Source organism: Cheilinus undulatus, linkage group 21, assembly GCF_018320785.1.
Source record: "Cheilinus undulatus linkage group 21, ASM1832078v1, whole genome shotgun sequence".
NCBI lineage: Eukaryota > Metazoa > Chordata > Actinopteri > Labriformes > Labridae > Cheilinus > Cheilinus undulatus.
The window spans coordinates 4,383,506-4,398,325 of NC_054885.1; the positions used below are offsets into that span (position 1 = coordinate 4,383,506).

General features: G+C 40.3%; 1 protein-coding gene across 2 annotated transcripts in view; it reads left to right on the forward strand.

The window, feature by feature from the left end:
- Nucleotides 1-1,780: 1,780 nt before the first annotated feature.
- The window catches only part of LOC121529410 (myosin-9-like), a 55,931-nt gene continuing 42,891 nt past the window's right edge, over nucleotides 1,781-14,820 (forward strand). For both annotated transcript variants that reach the window (XM_041817229.1, XM_041817230.1), the window contains exon 1: nucleotides 1,781-2,035. The gene's annotated coding sequence lies outside the window, so the exon portion shown is untranslated. The remainder of the gene's footprint in view (nucleotides 2,036-14,820) is intronic.

A 14,820-nucleotide genomic window follows, 5' to 3' on the forward strand; every position in this document is an offset into this window, starting at 1 on the left:
TATCTACCCTGCAGAGAGTTCTCACTGGGCCAGATATAATAATATCCTTATCAGCTCTATTGGGCCTATTATGCTAACCTTTGACCACCTTTTGGATTGTGCTTAAATAAACTGCTGCACCTACAAATATTTCCTGTTTATTCCAAAAGAAACAGTAGCAAGAGAATGGTTTCAACTAATAATGACAGTGTTATTTCACAGCTAGGAGGAAAACAAACTCTATCTGTGGTGTCAAAACATTTGATGGGATAAAATCACAGCACAGATATGATCTGCAGTTAAGAATAGTGTGATTTCATGGGTCTGATATTGTACACATCTGCAGTTTTAGCATTCAGCAGGGCCGCCTATGAGGGGGAAATGGGGGGGGGGGGGGGGGGGGTTTCTGGTGCCATGGAGGTTAGGGAAAAAATCCTTTATTTAAGCAATGCATGCCACATTTTATTGCAGAACTAAATAACCACCATTACTTATCAAAGCAACAAAATAAACTTATTTGTTATTGCGTGTTTAAAAAAGTAAACCACTCCACTTCCTCTTAAAGTGGTATGTGCCTTTATTTGTTTAGTCTCATAATGGATGTGCTGCTTAGTAGGGGTGTAAATCACCAGTTTCATCACGATACAATAAGATATCAATTCTCCAGACAACGATTCAATATTTGCAGATATCACAAAGTCTGCCATGATTTGATTTCTATTAGATTGGATTTAGAGGCCTGTGATCGATATCAGACGATATTGTGAACCTATTTACCACAATCTGTTACTTTTCACATAAAGGAAATAAACACAATATTGATAAGTTTTGAGAATTTTAGTTTTAAATGTTTAAGGCATTTACATGAAAAAAAAATCCTTTACTAGAATGGCCATCTGAGGCGGCAGACCCATGCCTAAGCAGCGCCACCGAGGAACTGACGCTCCCATTGATTACTATGGTGTTCAAAATTTCAAAGTCTGAGAAAAACCGAAGGGGTGTGTGGATCATCGCCAAAATGTAATTGATTCTTCCCTGTCACTATCCCAATATTCCCTGAAAGTTTACGGAACCCTTTACATACCCCCTGCTGATTTGATCGGCGTGGGTAACAAAGTGAACAAATGCTTGTGTTTCACTTTAAAGTGCTGCAGTTTTCAGTTTTAAATGCACAGTATTTATTCAGCATTGTGACTCGTGGCTGGGCAGAAACTGTCATAACCAAGCGCGCGGGGGGACTTTCAAAATTAAAGCATGAAGTAAAAATGGCGATGGATTTTGCTGATTTTGCTTGATTTTGCTGACCTCCACGGGCCCCCATTTGGCTGGGCCCCAGAAAGCTCTCCCCTTCATCCTCCCCTTATGGGCAGCCTTGGTTGTACAGCAGAAACTGTAAGAAATTCTTGGATTCATCATTGCCACTTGTTTTTGAGCAGGCAGAGGTCAGGCTAGACTTTGTTGACACGTGAAAGTGAACCTGGATGATGCAGTCCATCCCGAGAGTGACTGGTACTTATATGGTCATAAAAATCCTTAGTATGCACATACCTTTCTCATTAAACACAGCTTTATCTGCACCGCTCTCCCCCCTCCTCTCCATCCCTCCTCGAACTCTTTCAAGTTCATTTTTTTCTCCACTCCAGCCCTCGCTGTCATCCCCTCCTCTTGCACCCGCCTTCTGAGTGATTCGATTGGTCCAATTCGCCAAGGCGCTGCTCCTATTGGCTAAAGAGGCGGGTTATTCTCTCTGGGACAGGCCTCTTCCTGGACCGCACCCCGGGCTGCTGCTGTCTACGCACTGGGTGAAATTACGCGAACCAGTGAGCAGGCAGCGGAGGAGGGAGGGCATAAGGAAGAAGAGGAGAAAAAAAAGCTAGAAAGAAAGTAGAGAGAAAGAGAGGGAGGAAGCGAGCAACTGTAGTTTAGCCTGAACTCTCTGCGAAGCTGCTGTCGACAAGAAAAGAAGTTGAACCCAAGGCGACGCTGACTGAACCACCTGGTTGTTGTTAGCCACCCACCAACAGGAAAGGAAAGGCGTCCTGCAACCAAAAAGCAGGTAATAACACTAATTTTTGTCTGCCATGCTTTTCCATTCGCTCTGAACTCATTCAATCTGCCGTCACTCCACTCCAGCAAGTGCAGCGAACCAGGAAGCACGGCGGCTAGTTCACTACCGCAACTTCAGCAACCGCGGTGCTGGGTGGAGTGGGACCTCATTCAGTGATTTAAGATGAGGTTTTCTTAACTTTAACATCCCTAAAGTCCACCTAGAACACATGCATCGAACTTAGACACGCTTTCGCATGAGCCTTCTGTCAATTAAAGCTAGTCAACTTCAGTTAATGCTGAGTGGCAGCGGGTTGAAAAGCTAAAAGCCACAACGGCAGAGGCAGGAAGTGATTCGGTTGAATGAGTTGCAGAAAAAAAAAAGGCCGGTTAGGAGTTTGAACCCGAGTGTGGAGACCTGAAAAGTTAACTAAGACTGAAATGGGTCTTAATTCGTCGTGAAAAGTGTAAACTTTTCATTTATTAGTGTCTGGGATAACTTTTCAGTAGGTAAACGGTCAGAAACGGACGCCGTGTGTGGCCAGTAATATGTCTGGCTCGCGGCATGACGTCACCGCTCACCGGCAGACAGAAAAAAAACGGCGCTGCGCTTTTCCGCCGACAAGCTCGCAGAAACATGTCACATGGAAGTGCCTGCTTTTCTGACTTTATCTCATTTTATTAGCAAACTGCAACCCTTGCAAGTATACTGAACTAACGTAATATGTTTAACTTTAATTTGGCTCATTAATCACCGCCTCTTAGTTCTGTTCCATCTGGTTAAATGAAAAATCACCAATATTTCGAGTTTATTAGGCATTGGAACAAGTATTAATCTTTAATACGCACTTTTTTAATACAAACATGTGACTTCAGTTAATTTGGGTTATATTGTGTTGTAGGGAAAGGCTTGACCCAAATAACATGACACAAATATGCTCCTCACTCATTCATTGCTAGGGCTGGGCAATATACTGACTTTTTTTAGATACAGGGCTAGAAAGTCACCAGTTACTTTACTGCTCATTTGTGCTCTATGTCTGCTTATAGACAGAGCTTACTGTTGTAACATTGCACTGGTGGACTCAGAGGGAGTCAGGGAGGCGATTGTCAGTGTTCTATTGATTTCGGCTTCCTATGGAAATCTACTGTGTTGCTTTGTTGCATAGAGACTAAAAGCAGTATTAACAGTATTATGAAATCGTAATTATAATATTTATCGCGGGGTTAAGTGTTTAATGAGCGTAAGGTTAGCATATTTTTTTTAGCCGTGTCTCTGAAACTGTATTTATTACATCCTATTCAAGATGTCAGGAGTAGTGCATCTGTATGGACTAACAGCCCCATCAGATAACGCTCCCACTGCTAAATCTATTCAAATTAAACCACTGCTCACCTCACTGGCAGAGTAACAGTGGCGTGCACAGATTTTTTCAAGGGCAGGGGCGAAAAGAAAAAAAGGGCACATACAGCACGTTCTCGCCGCTGAAGAGGGCACTTTAGACATGTTTATATGTTATACAAATGGCACATTATATAGCCTTAAAACAGACTAACTAGACAGACGACTCAAGCTAGTTTGTAGTTAGGATCAGCATCCACAAGAACTGTGTAGATTCAACGTTGGACTGTGAACAACACACAGAAATCAATGAATAAATCCCTAGGGGGTCTGGGGGTCTTCCCCCAGAACATTTTCAGTGAAGTAGATGCCATTTCCTCTATTCTAGTGCATTTTAACACCATATTAGCACCAGATAATCCAAACTGGTTCTGTGAGATATAGTTGTGGCTCAGTATAGTTCAAAAAGGGCCCAACATAAAAGTCACTGCAACTGCCCCCCCTCTTCCCACCCCTGTTCACACCACTGCAGGGTAATATTGGGGAGAGCATATTTTTGTTATCTATTTATTAAATCTCAATGAGATCTTGGGGTAGCATTTACGCTGCGGTAGCATTTTTTCAACAAATTAGCAGAAGTCGAGAGAACACCACCTCTAGTGCCCCAATGTTCGAAAAAAGTGCCAGAAAAGTCAACTTTTGGATGCCCCCTATGTCCCCTATGGTAAATAAAATATGATAAAGTGGACAAAACGTGTGTAAAATAAGGAAATGTTAGCAACATCTTACAGTCAGATTCTAAATTGCAATGCTCACTTCTGGTAGTAACTGTGGCAGTCAGTGGAGTTTAAAAATGGATTTGTGTTATTTGCTCTGTGATTCTGTAGAAACATGCAAGATGCCAAGATGGTGGACTCCGTGGAGGGGACCTTGTCTATGCTTTTAGATACCATAAAAGGCTTCATTTTTTCCTGCCTCTTCAAAAACCATCATATCTGTGAAGCACATTTCCTCCTCTGAGCTGCACAGCAGATTTGGAAGTAGGAAGAGAGTCATTGCTTGTGTCTCAAAAAGAACAGAAACCTCAGTTATAGTGGAATGGACTATTGCCTGCATGGATCATAATCTAATTCATGATTTTGTTGTTTGCTAAGCTTATAATAACAATAGAGACATTCTATTTTACAGTCGCCTAGTTGGTGATGTGAGTGGCTGCCATGCTTCCTCTTTCTTCTTCTGGGTAGATTTGTAAACCACTTTAGTGCATACCACCACCTGCTGTAGTGGACTGTGCACATATGCAAGTGTGCTGGTGCACTCAATGATGTAGCTAATGTGAAAGTTTCAAAGGGGAAGAGGGAGTACTAAAGCATCGTGCCTAATGTGAAAATGCTCTTAAACTTTCACATGCTATTAGTTTTTAATCGTAGTACAGCCAAGCCCCGGAGCAGAAACTATCAGGAGAAAACTATCATTGATTTAATTATCTATGTGCAAATGCTCATGTTTCAGAAGTATATTCATCCACAAAGGCCAACTTTACCCATACATAGGTTTCAGCAATCACTATGCCATGTTGCCTTGCACCTACGTAAGACTTATGCTCCATCAGTACGATTCATGTTTGCTCTGTCAGATGGCACATCATTGTGCTTGCACTCTGTGAAGCAAATACACTCTGGTATGCTCGCATGCTCTGCTGGTTTTGAGTTTGGCGTTTCAAAAACATTATGCATGAAGTCAAACTGGGCAACGTGGGTTTAATTGTCTGAGAGAGAGCATGTGAGCAGCACCTATTTGCTTTGTTTGGCACAATCAGAACCATACACTGGAGTTGGTTGTTTTTCTACGTGGGCATGTTTTATTGATAGTTTTCTCAGGCCCTGACGTGATTGTAGAATGATAGTTCTTGCAGAACTAATCATGAGTAGCTTATTTAAGAAGTCATCTCTCAGCTGATGGTTTTTCAGATGATGTACCCACGCAATGGCTGTGTTTCTTAAGCCATATGATTACATACCTCGTATTAAAACGGCCCAAAATGGGTGACACGAGGTCTGTCATATCCTGTTACTGCATTTGAGTCATGAATTAAACCCAGCCAGCGCATTGTGCAACAGCCTCTCTGGAGTCTTGTTCTTCTTACTTATTGCCTGCTTCGTTGCTGTTATGGACCCCCTGCAGGACTTGTTACATTCCATCATTCATGTGTCAGCAATGTCCACACTTAAGGCCCCCCTGAGAGAGTTATGTACTATAGTGCTAGACAAACTGCTCACAGACATCCTAAAATGGTGTGTGACGATGTTCCATCCCCTCAGAATGATCCAGTCTGGGTGAACATGCCTGTGGATGTTTGGATTTCATTGAAGGACAGTCGTGCTGGCTGAGACGGATTACTGCAGGCCCCTTGATTTTAGGGGTGAGCAGTGGGACTCAGACCAGCAGATTGCAATCCAAAGCTGTCTCCTAGTATGAAGTTCTGTCACTGTTAAAGGAAATGTGGTGCTTTTAAATTCTTATCTGTCATGTTTGGATGTCTGCATTGGACAAATTAGCCTCCACACTCATGCAGGAGGTAAAGAAATCTTAAAAACAGAGCATTTATAGAGCTTTTCTGAAAGAATCTGTTGACTGAAAAATTAAAAAATGACAGTCACGTAGTTGTTTGTCGTGCAAATATTCTGAAAATTCACACTGGCTTCTCAGATATTTTCTGGTGTCATCACACTTTAAGCTGTTGTTTTGGTGGGTTGATTGTGGGTGTTTTGCCTCTATTTTTGGGACATTTTATCCCATCATGTTTATCAAAGTACTGTAGTTTGCATTGAAAAATACTAATGGAACAACTAGACCTTTCCCATTTTAACACCAGTGTCATGCCTTTTTTTGCAGCTTAAAACCCAAATCATTTCAGAGGAAGCTTGCAGCATTTTGCATTCCTCCAATTCCGTTAAATTTGTGCCATCAATTTTCCTTTATATGTCTCAAATTGAAGTCTACATTTCTAATAGAAACCTCATGACTGCAGCTAGCAATATAAAACTACCTGTTTCATGTTATGATGGCAAATGTTGAAAGTGTGTTTCTTGCAGGTTACACTCCAAACTATAGCAGTGTCATTGCTCAGTATGTTTCATGAACCACATTTGAGGACTACTTGTTTCCTGTTAAAATCGGGATCTTAAAACTTGTTGATGAGTGTTCCTCATTGCTTTGCCTTTTTAGGCCAGGATTTCTTTGGGCTGCCGAGTCATGCGATCCATCATGTTGGAATAAACACAAGTAAATTTTTCATCATCATTCTGTTATTCAAGGGATGTTCTTCTCCATGCCAGCTGATGAGTTTGGATGTTGAAATCAGTATTCAGGGGGAAGAAGACTTATTGGGACATTTCAAAAAGTCAGGACTCAGTCCTTCCAACAATGTCAACATATCGAAAGAGTTGACAAGGATGCCGTCAGCTGGACTGTGCTAATTTCCTTTCCATGCTTCATTACTCACGCTGTTTCTAGTAACACTCTACGTAAGTAAAGGATGTTGTTAAGCGATGGTAGGGCAGTGAAGTGTCATGCATGTCCTGGTTTCCTACTAAGTCAGCTGAGATTCATTCATGCAGGAGAAGTCAGTGCAGGGACTGTTCAAGTTCTCCATTAACCATGACAGAGCTGATCATGCCATTTCTCATTGTGCAGTGTTGTTCTGAGCCAGTGGAGGTGGGGATAAGCTTGTGTGTGAAAATTTAGACAGGGTCTTTGAATATATATACCAGGATGGTGATACCAGAATTCAAATTTTGATATGATTCTAGTTCATATCATATGATTTAATCTAATTGGATTCCACTGCAGATAAATAAAACAAGCTCCAGACAGACACCCAATATTTGGTAATCTCTTATTTTAAATGATCAAATCTAAATTGCAACACTTTATCGGGAGCACACTGGTTCCTCTCCCCAGGGTCTGTGTTTGGCATAGAGATATCCTTGGAATAAGCTGTTATTTATCAGTGTCACCTCTCCATGACTGACCAATCAAAATCAAGAAGAGCCTTACAGCTGCTGTTAATGCCAGTAAATTATTCTAACTCTACCTCTATTCTTTTGCATTGTTTTACTACTTTCTCAGTGAGGATGGATGCATGATATTGGATCTGTAAGGCTATGTCGTATGAGCATATTTGTAAATTAATTTTCGCCAGTATCCCTATGTAAGTGAGTTTAGACCTTAAACTTCAGTCATTAAAACACTTTTAAGTTAAAGGAATGGGATGAACAAAGAAAAAACTTCAGCTGACGTATTTGGGTGCTGCCTAAAATTAGTCTGTATGTAGGGCAAATAAACACAGTCAATGTAGGCTGATATTAACTGCTCAACTGGATTTAGAGCTAATATAGGCCAACATTTACATTCAGCGTATGCAATATTTACAGCCAGTGTAGGCTGATATTCACAGCCCATTTAGACTGATATTGACAAACCCCATAGAGACCAATACACAGACAATGTAGGTGGATATCTTCAGTAGATAAAGGCCGATTTTTACAGCCAACGTAGGCCAACAATTACAGCCAATATAAGTTGATTTTTATTATCCACGTAGGATGATATTTTTGACTCACCTAGATGCAGATAATTGCAGCCAATATGAAAAGATATTTTCAGCTGATATAGGCCTTTAATTGTTTTTATACAGTCTATCCAGCTCAAGATTTGCAGCCCATGTAGGCTAATATTTACAGCCCACATTAGGGGATATTACAGCCTGTATAGGCTGAAATTTACAGCTGGTTTAAGCCAATATGTACAGCCCATGGAGGTGGATATTGTACAGCTCATGTAGGTGGATATTGTACAGCTCATGTAGGTGGATTTTTATCGCTGATTTGTCAGCAGAAATGTTCATATCCACCAATATTATAATAAACTTTATGAGTTCATATCTGCCAGTATCAATATTATGTTGATAATATCACACATCCCTTTTTCTCAGGTGAATTTACTTCAACAAAAGAGCTTTAAGTCCATGTAGCTGTGTAAAAAGACCCTATGGATTCTACAAAGGGAAGCAAAATGCAAATTTGTTGATCAGTTGCAATTGGCGCTGGTAAGAAGCGATCTGAAACTAAATTTGTGCCCACTACCAGTGCAAAAAGTGTTATTTATAGACACAAGTGGCCTTTTATTCCGTTAATTCAAGCAACCTTTTTCTAAATGTGCTGTCTGGTTTTTGTTCTGCCCTCAGGTAAAAATAAAAGCATTTTTAGGTTGAACTGACCGAGCTTGAGGATACATTTTCAGTTTTGTCCCCTGCAGGTTTCCTATTTCCTGCCAGTGCCCTTTCTTACATTTCCTCGTCTTCTCAGTCTCCTCAGGGGACCTTTGTTGGTGATCTCCATGTTCTCCTCCATGTTCCCTCCCCTGCCTCTTTTCCTCTGCTTGTGTACTTTGCCACCACCCCATCCTTCCCTCCATCCTCCCCCACACAGCACGCACCTGTAGCGTTTCAATGGAACTTCACAATACCAGGAAATGGTTTTGCTTTGACTGGGGTAATACGCAGAACGGACTTGTTGAGACTTCTGACCTCGGCGCAGGAACAATGCTTTCTGTTTCTGTGGCAGAAGTGATGAGGTAATGTTTGATCAGAGATTACTGACCTACACTCGAGCTCTCTCTGGAGCTCCTGTTTGAGTATAAAGTGATACTTGGCAGTGCTAGGCCTCACTTTTTCTTATCTAACTTTTCTGTGTTTGTAAGAGGTTGTAGTTGGCTAAAATGTAAGGGATATCCTCAACACTTTGTAATGCTTTTAACTCAGAATTTAAAGGTTAATCTCTGAACTTGTTAACCCCCACTTTTACTGAGAGCTTGCAAACTATCTCCTGTAAAACATTTTTTTTTTTACAAGTAAGACAGTGTTTAGGAGTTTGCCTCCTTTTCCTTTCAATTACAAGTAAGAAGTCCCCCAATACTGGATACCAGTGACTTATTTTTGTTGCAGAGGTATCCCAGTATAGTTTTATTTCTACCAGAATCAAGTAAAAGCTCAATATTCTGGTACTGTGACACCCCTATTGGTGATCATAGCTAAGCTAGTCATAGTACTGTGCATGTCAGAAAATAGACTTTGCCCGTGGCTGACTGGGGTGTGTGCGCTGTGAGCAGCACACCTGGCGAGCGAATACACAAGGAAGTGGTTAGTACTTTGCACAGCACAGGAACTGCAAACACTTTAGCACTGTGGACTTTGAAACATGCTGCGTAATGAGTCTACTGCCTGTCACTCGTTGGATGTTTTATTCCCATGTCTGTCAAAATCGATGTTCAGGTTGCCCAACAAACATCGTCTAAAAATCTATCGATGCATTGTCTGACAGGATGATTGTTAAAGTAAGATAACCTTGTTTTGTCTGAGTGGGTCAAAGGTTGGATCCTCTGTGTAGATATCAAGCGATAGAGCCACTTTGATAACCCTGCAGGGTGAAGGAGGGAGGGCTGTCTGGTAGTAGGATTAATGTTGAGAGAAAATATGAGCACAGGTGGATTAGTAATGGCAGATTTTCTTTCCTGGTTTGGAATAAGACACTGCTGTGCCAGTTCAGCGTTCTTCAGAGAGATAAATTGCTGACATATTGAAGTATCTTAACTCCCCTCTGCATTCCTTCACCACCTTATGTAACCAGCTATCTATTTATCTAATGTTAAACCTTATCTGGAGGTCTTAGTAAAAGAGCAAACTAGTATTGCTTTGTTTAATGAACAGTCAGTAGTGCATTCAGTGATCTCATCAGATAGCTGTTTGAATGGTGAAGGTGGAATTTGTTCTGTGACCCTGAAATGATGGGCTTATCAAACCAACACCTTACTTTTGATTATCTCTTACATTTACTCAGGTGTCCTCACTACTGTGTGTAGTCAGTTATTAAAGTTAGAGCCGTAAAAAGGCTCAACTATTTACTATTCAACAAAGGATTGAGTGAATCAAAAAGATAACAGAGCTGCTTAAAAATGGCAGAAATCCTGACCCTGATTATTTTGTTTTAAAGGTGAGCCATCTTTAACATATACTGCCTTTTATACTGCTTGTTTGTTTTTTTTTGCACTTTTAAGGTCAGACTCCCAAAACCTTTTTTTCCAGGTCTTCATTTGTTGTATTGAGCTTTTCTTTTTTTTTTCTTTTTCTTTTTTTTTTTTATACCACAATTAGGATTTTTCCGATTCTGATACCTGCTTAAAATGCAGGTATTGGTATCAGAGAGTACACAAGTTTATGATCCGATCCAATGCCATTTGGTTTAGCTTTATATTTTGCTTCGTTTAGCCATGCTTAATGTTAGCACTATAAACCCCTGAATGTGATCGTTAAAATCCAGACCGGCGCTGTCATACATGACAAAAAGTGGCACAGTTTATCAAAAGTTAAATCACTTTTGAACCATACATCGCTGCTAGCCGTTGTGTCGTCCCATTGATGCTGTTGATGCCTTTGAATCTTTTGCAGCAGCATTTTCAGCGAGCCTGGAACTTGTGTGACTTTTGGGGACCTTAATGATCAAATCCACTCCAGTAAACCTGATATTAAACGTCTTTTTATCCACTTTAATTGAATTACGATTATTTATTAATGCTAACCGCCATATTTGTTTGGGTCTGTCAGCCAGTTGCAAGCTGTTCTGTAAACAAGTCATGCTGCCTGAGTAGAGCATAAAAGAGAGAGCGAGCCTGTGATGCAGCCCCCTGTATTAGTATTTTAATATTTAGGAGTAAAACTCAACAATCAGCAGAAAAACAACTTTAGGGTCACGATGCTGTACATTATGATTCTATTTGTGAAGCCATGTTCTGAGTCAAATATAGGTCTAAAATAGTTTGCTAGTCTGCACAGTCTGTCCAGAAAGTTCATGCTGGTATCGGATCAGTACACAGTATCAGCCGATACCCAACACCTTGGTATAGGTATCGTATCGGGAAGGAAAAAAATGGTATCAGAACATCCCTAACCACAATAAAAACCATACCGTAGACTTGTTCCTGAGATATTATCCTACCCTGATATTTTGATACTGTTACGTGAGGCAGTTTTCTACCCTTTTTGTTAACCAACAGCTGCCTCTGCCACCTTCTGAAGCTCTCTCACTTTTTAAACTAACCAGCGTATGTGCTGTTGCTCCCTCTGCTCCTCACTTAAATTAAAGTGAGAGCTGTTTTGGTGGGAGGGGCAAAAGCACACACTGTGCAGGAAAGGAGGGTGTGCCCCATGTACCACACATGATGAAACCTATTAACCTAACAATTGCAACATGGCATGCAGTACAGCAGTTGTTTGAAATAATTATTTAATAATTATTTTCATGATCATGGGAAGCAAAAATCCTAAGTGAAATCTAAACTTGAAATGAAAATCATTTCTCACTATGATGAATTAACTCCTGATTTTAAATTAAAAATCTGAAGCAATGCAAGCTGAACAAATCTCAGTTGAACAACTCCCTGCAGTTGCTGTTAGTTTCTAGAGAGTAATAAAAAAGTTCTATTTTTATTTGATTTTGTTTAGTTGGTGTTTTTGTGGGTTTCAGAAGAGTTCTGCAGCTGAATGGGATACACTTTGCCAAATACCATTTTAAAATAAATGTTAAATTTAAGCTGTTGGTGCAAAAATAAACATCCCAACTCCTCAAGCCTGGCTCATGTGTCTGCTTGTTGCTTGTTGCTAATGGGTAAATGTAAGCATTGGCCCCAAAGTGAGTGAAACTTCAGTGTGCAGCAGACAAAACGCCTACTCTGTGCTCACCGACTTTTGCAGCAGTGAGTTCACCACTTTTATTTGCAGCATGGAGGGTAAAATGCTCTAAGAGTTTGGGAATTTTAGGGCTAGATAGTGTTGCACTGGCTGCTGCTATTGTGCTACGGTTTGTTCAAGGGGTGCAGGATACCATTGGTGTTATATTGATATAGACAGATGGAAATTTCTGCTGATATTTACAATGGATATTTTTGCTATAAAAATCAGCCTATATCATCTTTAAATCCTGGCTGTATGTGTGTTAGGTACTGAAATTCTAGTTCTGAACTACATTAAAATATCTGTGTTGATATTGGCATCGATGAATATTATTTTGTAAATATCAGCATACCAGATATCAGCAAAAAAAAAGGGTGGTATGGCGGTAAGCTTTATCGATTTAGGTTGAAAATGACAAGGATTTAATACATCCCTTGTGTACACATTTATTTTAGCCTTCTTGTTGTGGACATTGAACTAACTGAATTTTTTGCCCCTCTCTAACTGCTTCATGTGTCAAAATCAGAGGCACCATCTTGATGCCAAGTAGAGAAATAATTTCTGAAGATGGTTTTAACACATGATCCCTTTATGTGGAATGATTTAGAACAATGATACTCAAAATGTGGCTCTGGAGCTACATGTGGCTCTTTTGTGATTATTTGTGGCTCTTTTATGTCTTAATCTTAAAAATTATTCCTTCAGAAAACCTTGAAAAGGGAAACTTTTTTTTGCCCTTTTTCACCATTTTTGCCACTTTTCACCCATTTAAGCTACCCCTTGCCATTAAATACCACTTTTTCCTACTTTTTGCCCATTTTTGCCACTTTTATCCCATTTTGCCCATTTAAGCTACCTTTTTCCATTAAAAACCACTCATTTTCCTACTTTTTTACCCATTTTTTGCCACTTTTATCCCAGTTTGCCCTTTTTTACCATTTTTTCTCCCCGTTGTTACCCATTTAAGCTACCTTTAGTCATTAAATACCATTTTTTCTAGTTTTTGCCCATTTTAGCCACTTCTTTTTGCCACTTTTACCCCATTTTTGCCATTTTTCACCATTTTTTGCCACTTTTCCCAATGTATGCTACCTTTTGCCATTAAATACCACTTGTTTCCTCTATTTTTGCCCATTTTTGCCACTTCTTTTTGCCACTTTTCACCCATTTCAGCTACGTTTTACCACTAAATAGCTCTTGTTTCCTATTTTTTGGCCATTTTTGCCACTCTTGCTTTTTGCTCATTTAAGTCACTTTTTACTCTTTTTTTGCCATTTTTGGACCATTTTATGCCATATACAATTTTTTTTCACTTCTCACCCATTTTTGCAACTTTATGAAACTTTTTCCACTTTTCCTCCCCATTTTCACCCCTTTTTACCCATTTTTGTTGCTTTTTAACCATTTTTTCCACCATTCACTCATTGTTATTGTAACTTCAAGCTGTTTTCACCACTTAGATTGTGGCTCTTGCAAAGGTGTTTTTCAACAATTTGGCTCTTTGGTTGAGCAGAGTTGAGTAACACTGCTTTAGAAAGTCAATCCTAACCTAAAGTCAAACAAGGTCCTTTTTACACCTGCTGCACTTGATCGCATCTGCAGTCTAACAAACATTGTAAAGAATGCACTTCATTGTTTCTGTGGTCCGTCCTTGTATGTATCTCTAACTCACTGCCTAAAATAAACCAGCCTGGCTGCATCTCATTTATACAGGAGGCTACCAACGGTGCAACCTTCCTGAAAGGGGAATGCAAGGTAAAACTGGTCTAAAAGATGCACCGAACAACAAAGAAGATGCCGCCTCAGACCAAAATCAGCTAGATGGAGTTTGAGATTTTTATGCTGTGTCTAATTGGCGATTAAAAATTGTTCTAAGACTTTCAGTGATTAACAGTTTGGTCAACTAAAAGGAGGCAGCCCTAAAATTTCAAACATGGCATGGCGGTGTTAATGAAAGGGTACTGAGTACATCTAATGCGAGCTGCTGATGTGCTGAGAGCTTTCAGTAAGTCCTAGTCGAGCCTGTGGTTGTAAATGCTAGATGGCATTGGCTTGCTCACAGTTAAAAGTGAAATTGGATCCTGGTCGGGGCAGGAATGCGAAAAGTAATGTGGAAAGTGATGTAGATCTGTCATGCAGCACGGTTATTTTCCAGCAAGGGCTTAATTTACCTCTCTATCCTCGGAGGCAGCCGGCGTGTGTTCAAGAAAACGCCACCTTCCCTCCTGCTCCAAAGATTCAAACTCTACAAATGGCAAAATAGTTTTCTCGGTTTGTCATTTCCTCTTTCTTTCTCCTTGCCCCACCCGTCCAACTTCAAGAGGAGGGGGAAAAGCCGACATGAGTTCCCATAATTAATCTTGACGTTCTCAGTAACCGTTTGGTGCTCTCACAAATTAATGAGAGAGAAAAGTCAGCAGATCATTGAACTGTGAGGTTTAAAAACAAGAACTGGAAAGAGATTTTAGTGTTTGTTGGAAAGAATAACATAAACAGAGTGACAACAGTGTGGAGAACAGCAGAGTTTGTTCTGCTTGAGGGAGCCAGGATGCTGTGATAGGATGCATTTAGTGGGAGTCCACTGCTATTGACTTTAGCGTGGTTCTATTAATATTCCCGTCAATGGGGCAGTGAACACAGCACAGCTGCTTTATGGCTGGACCAG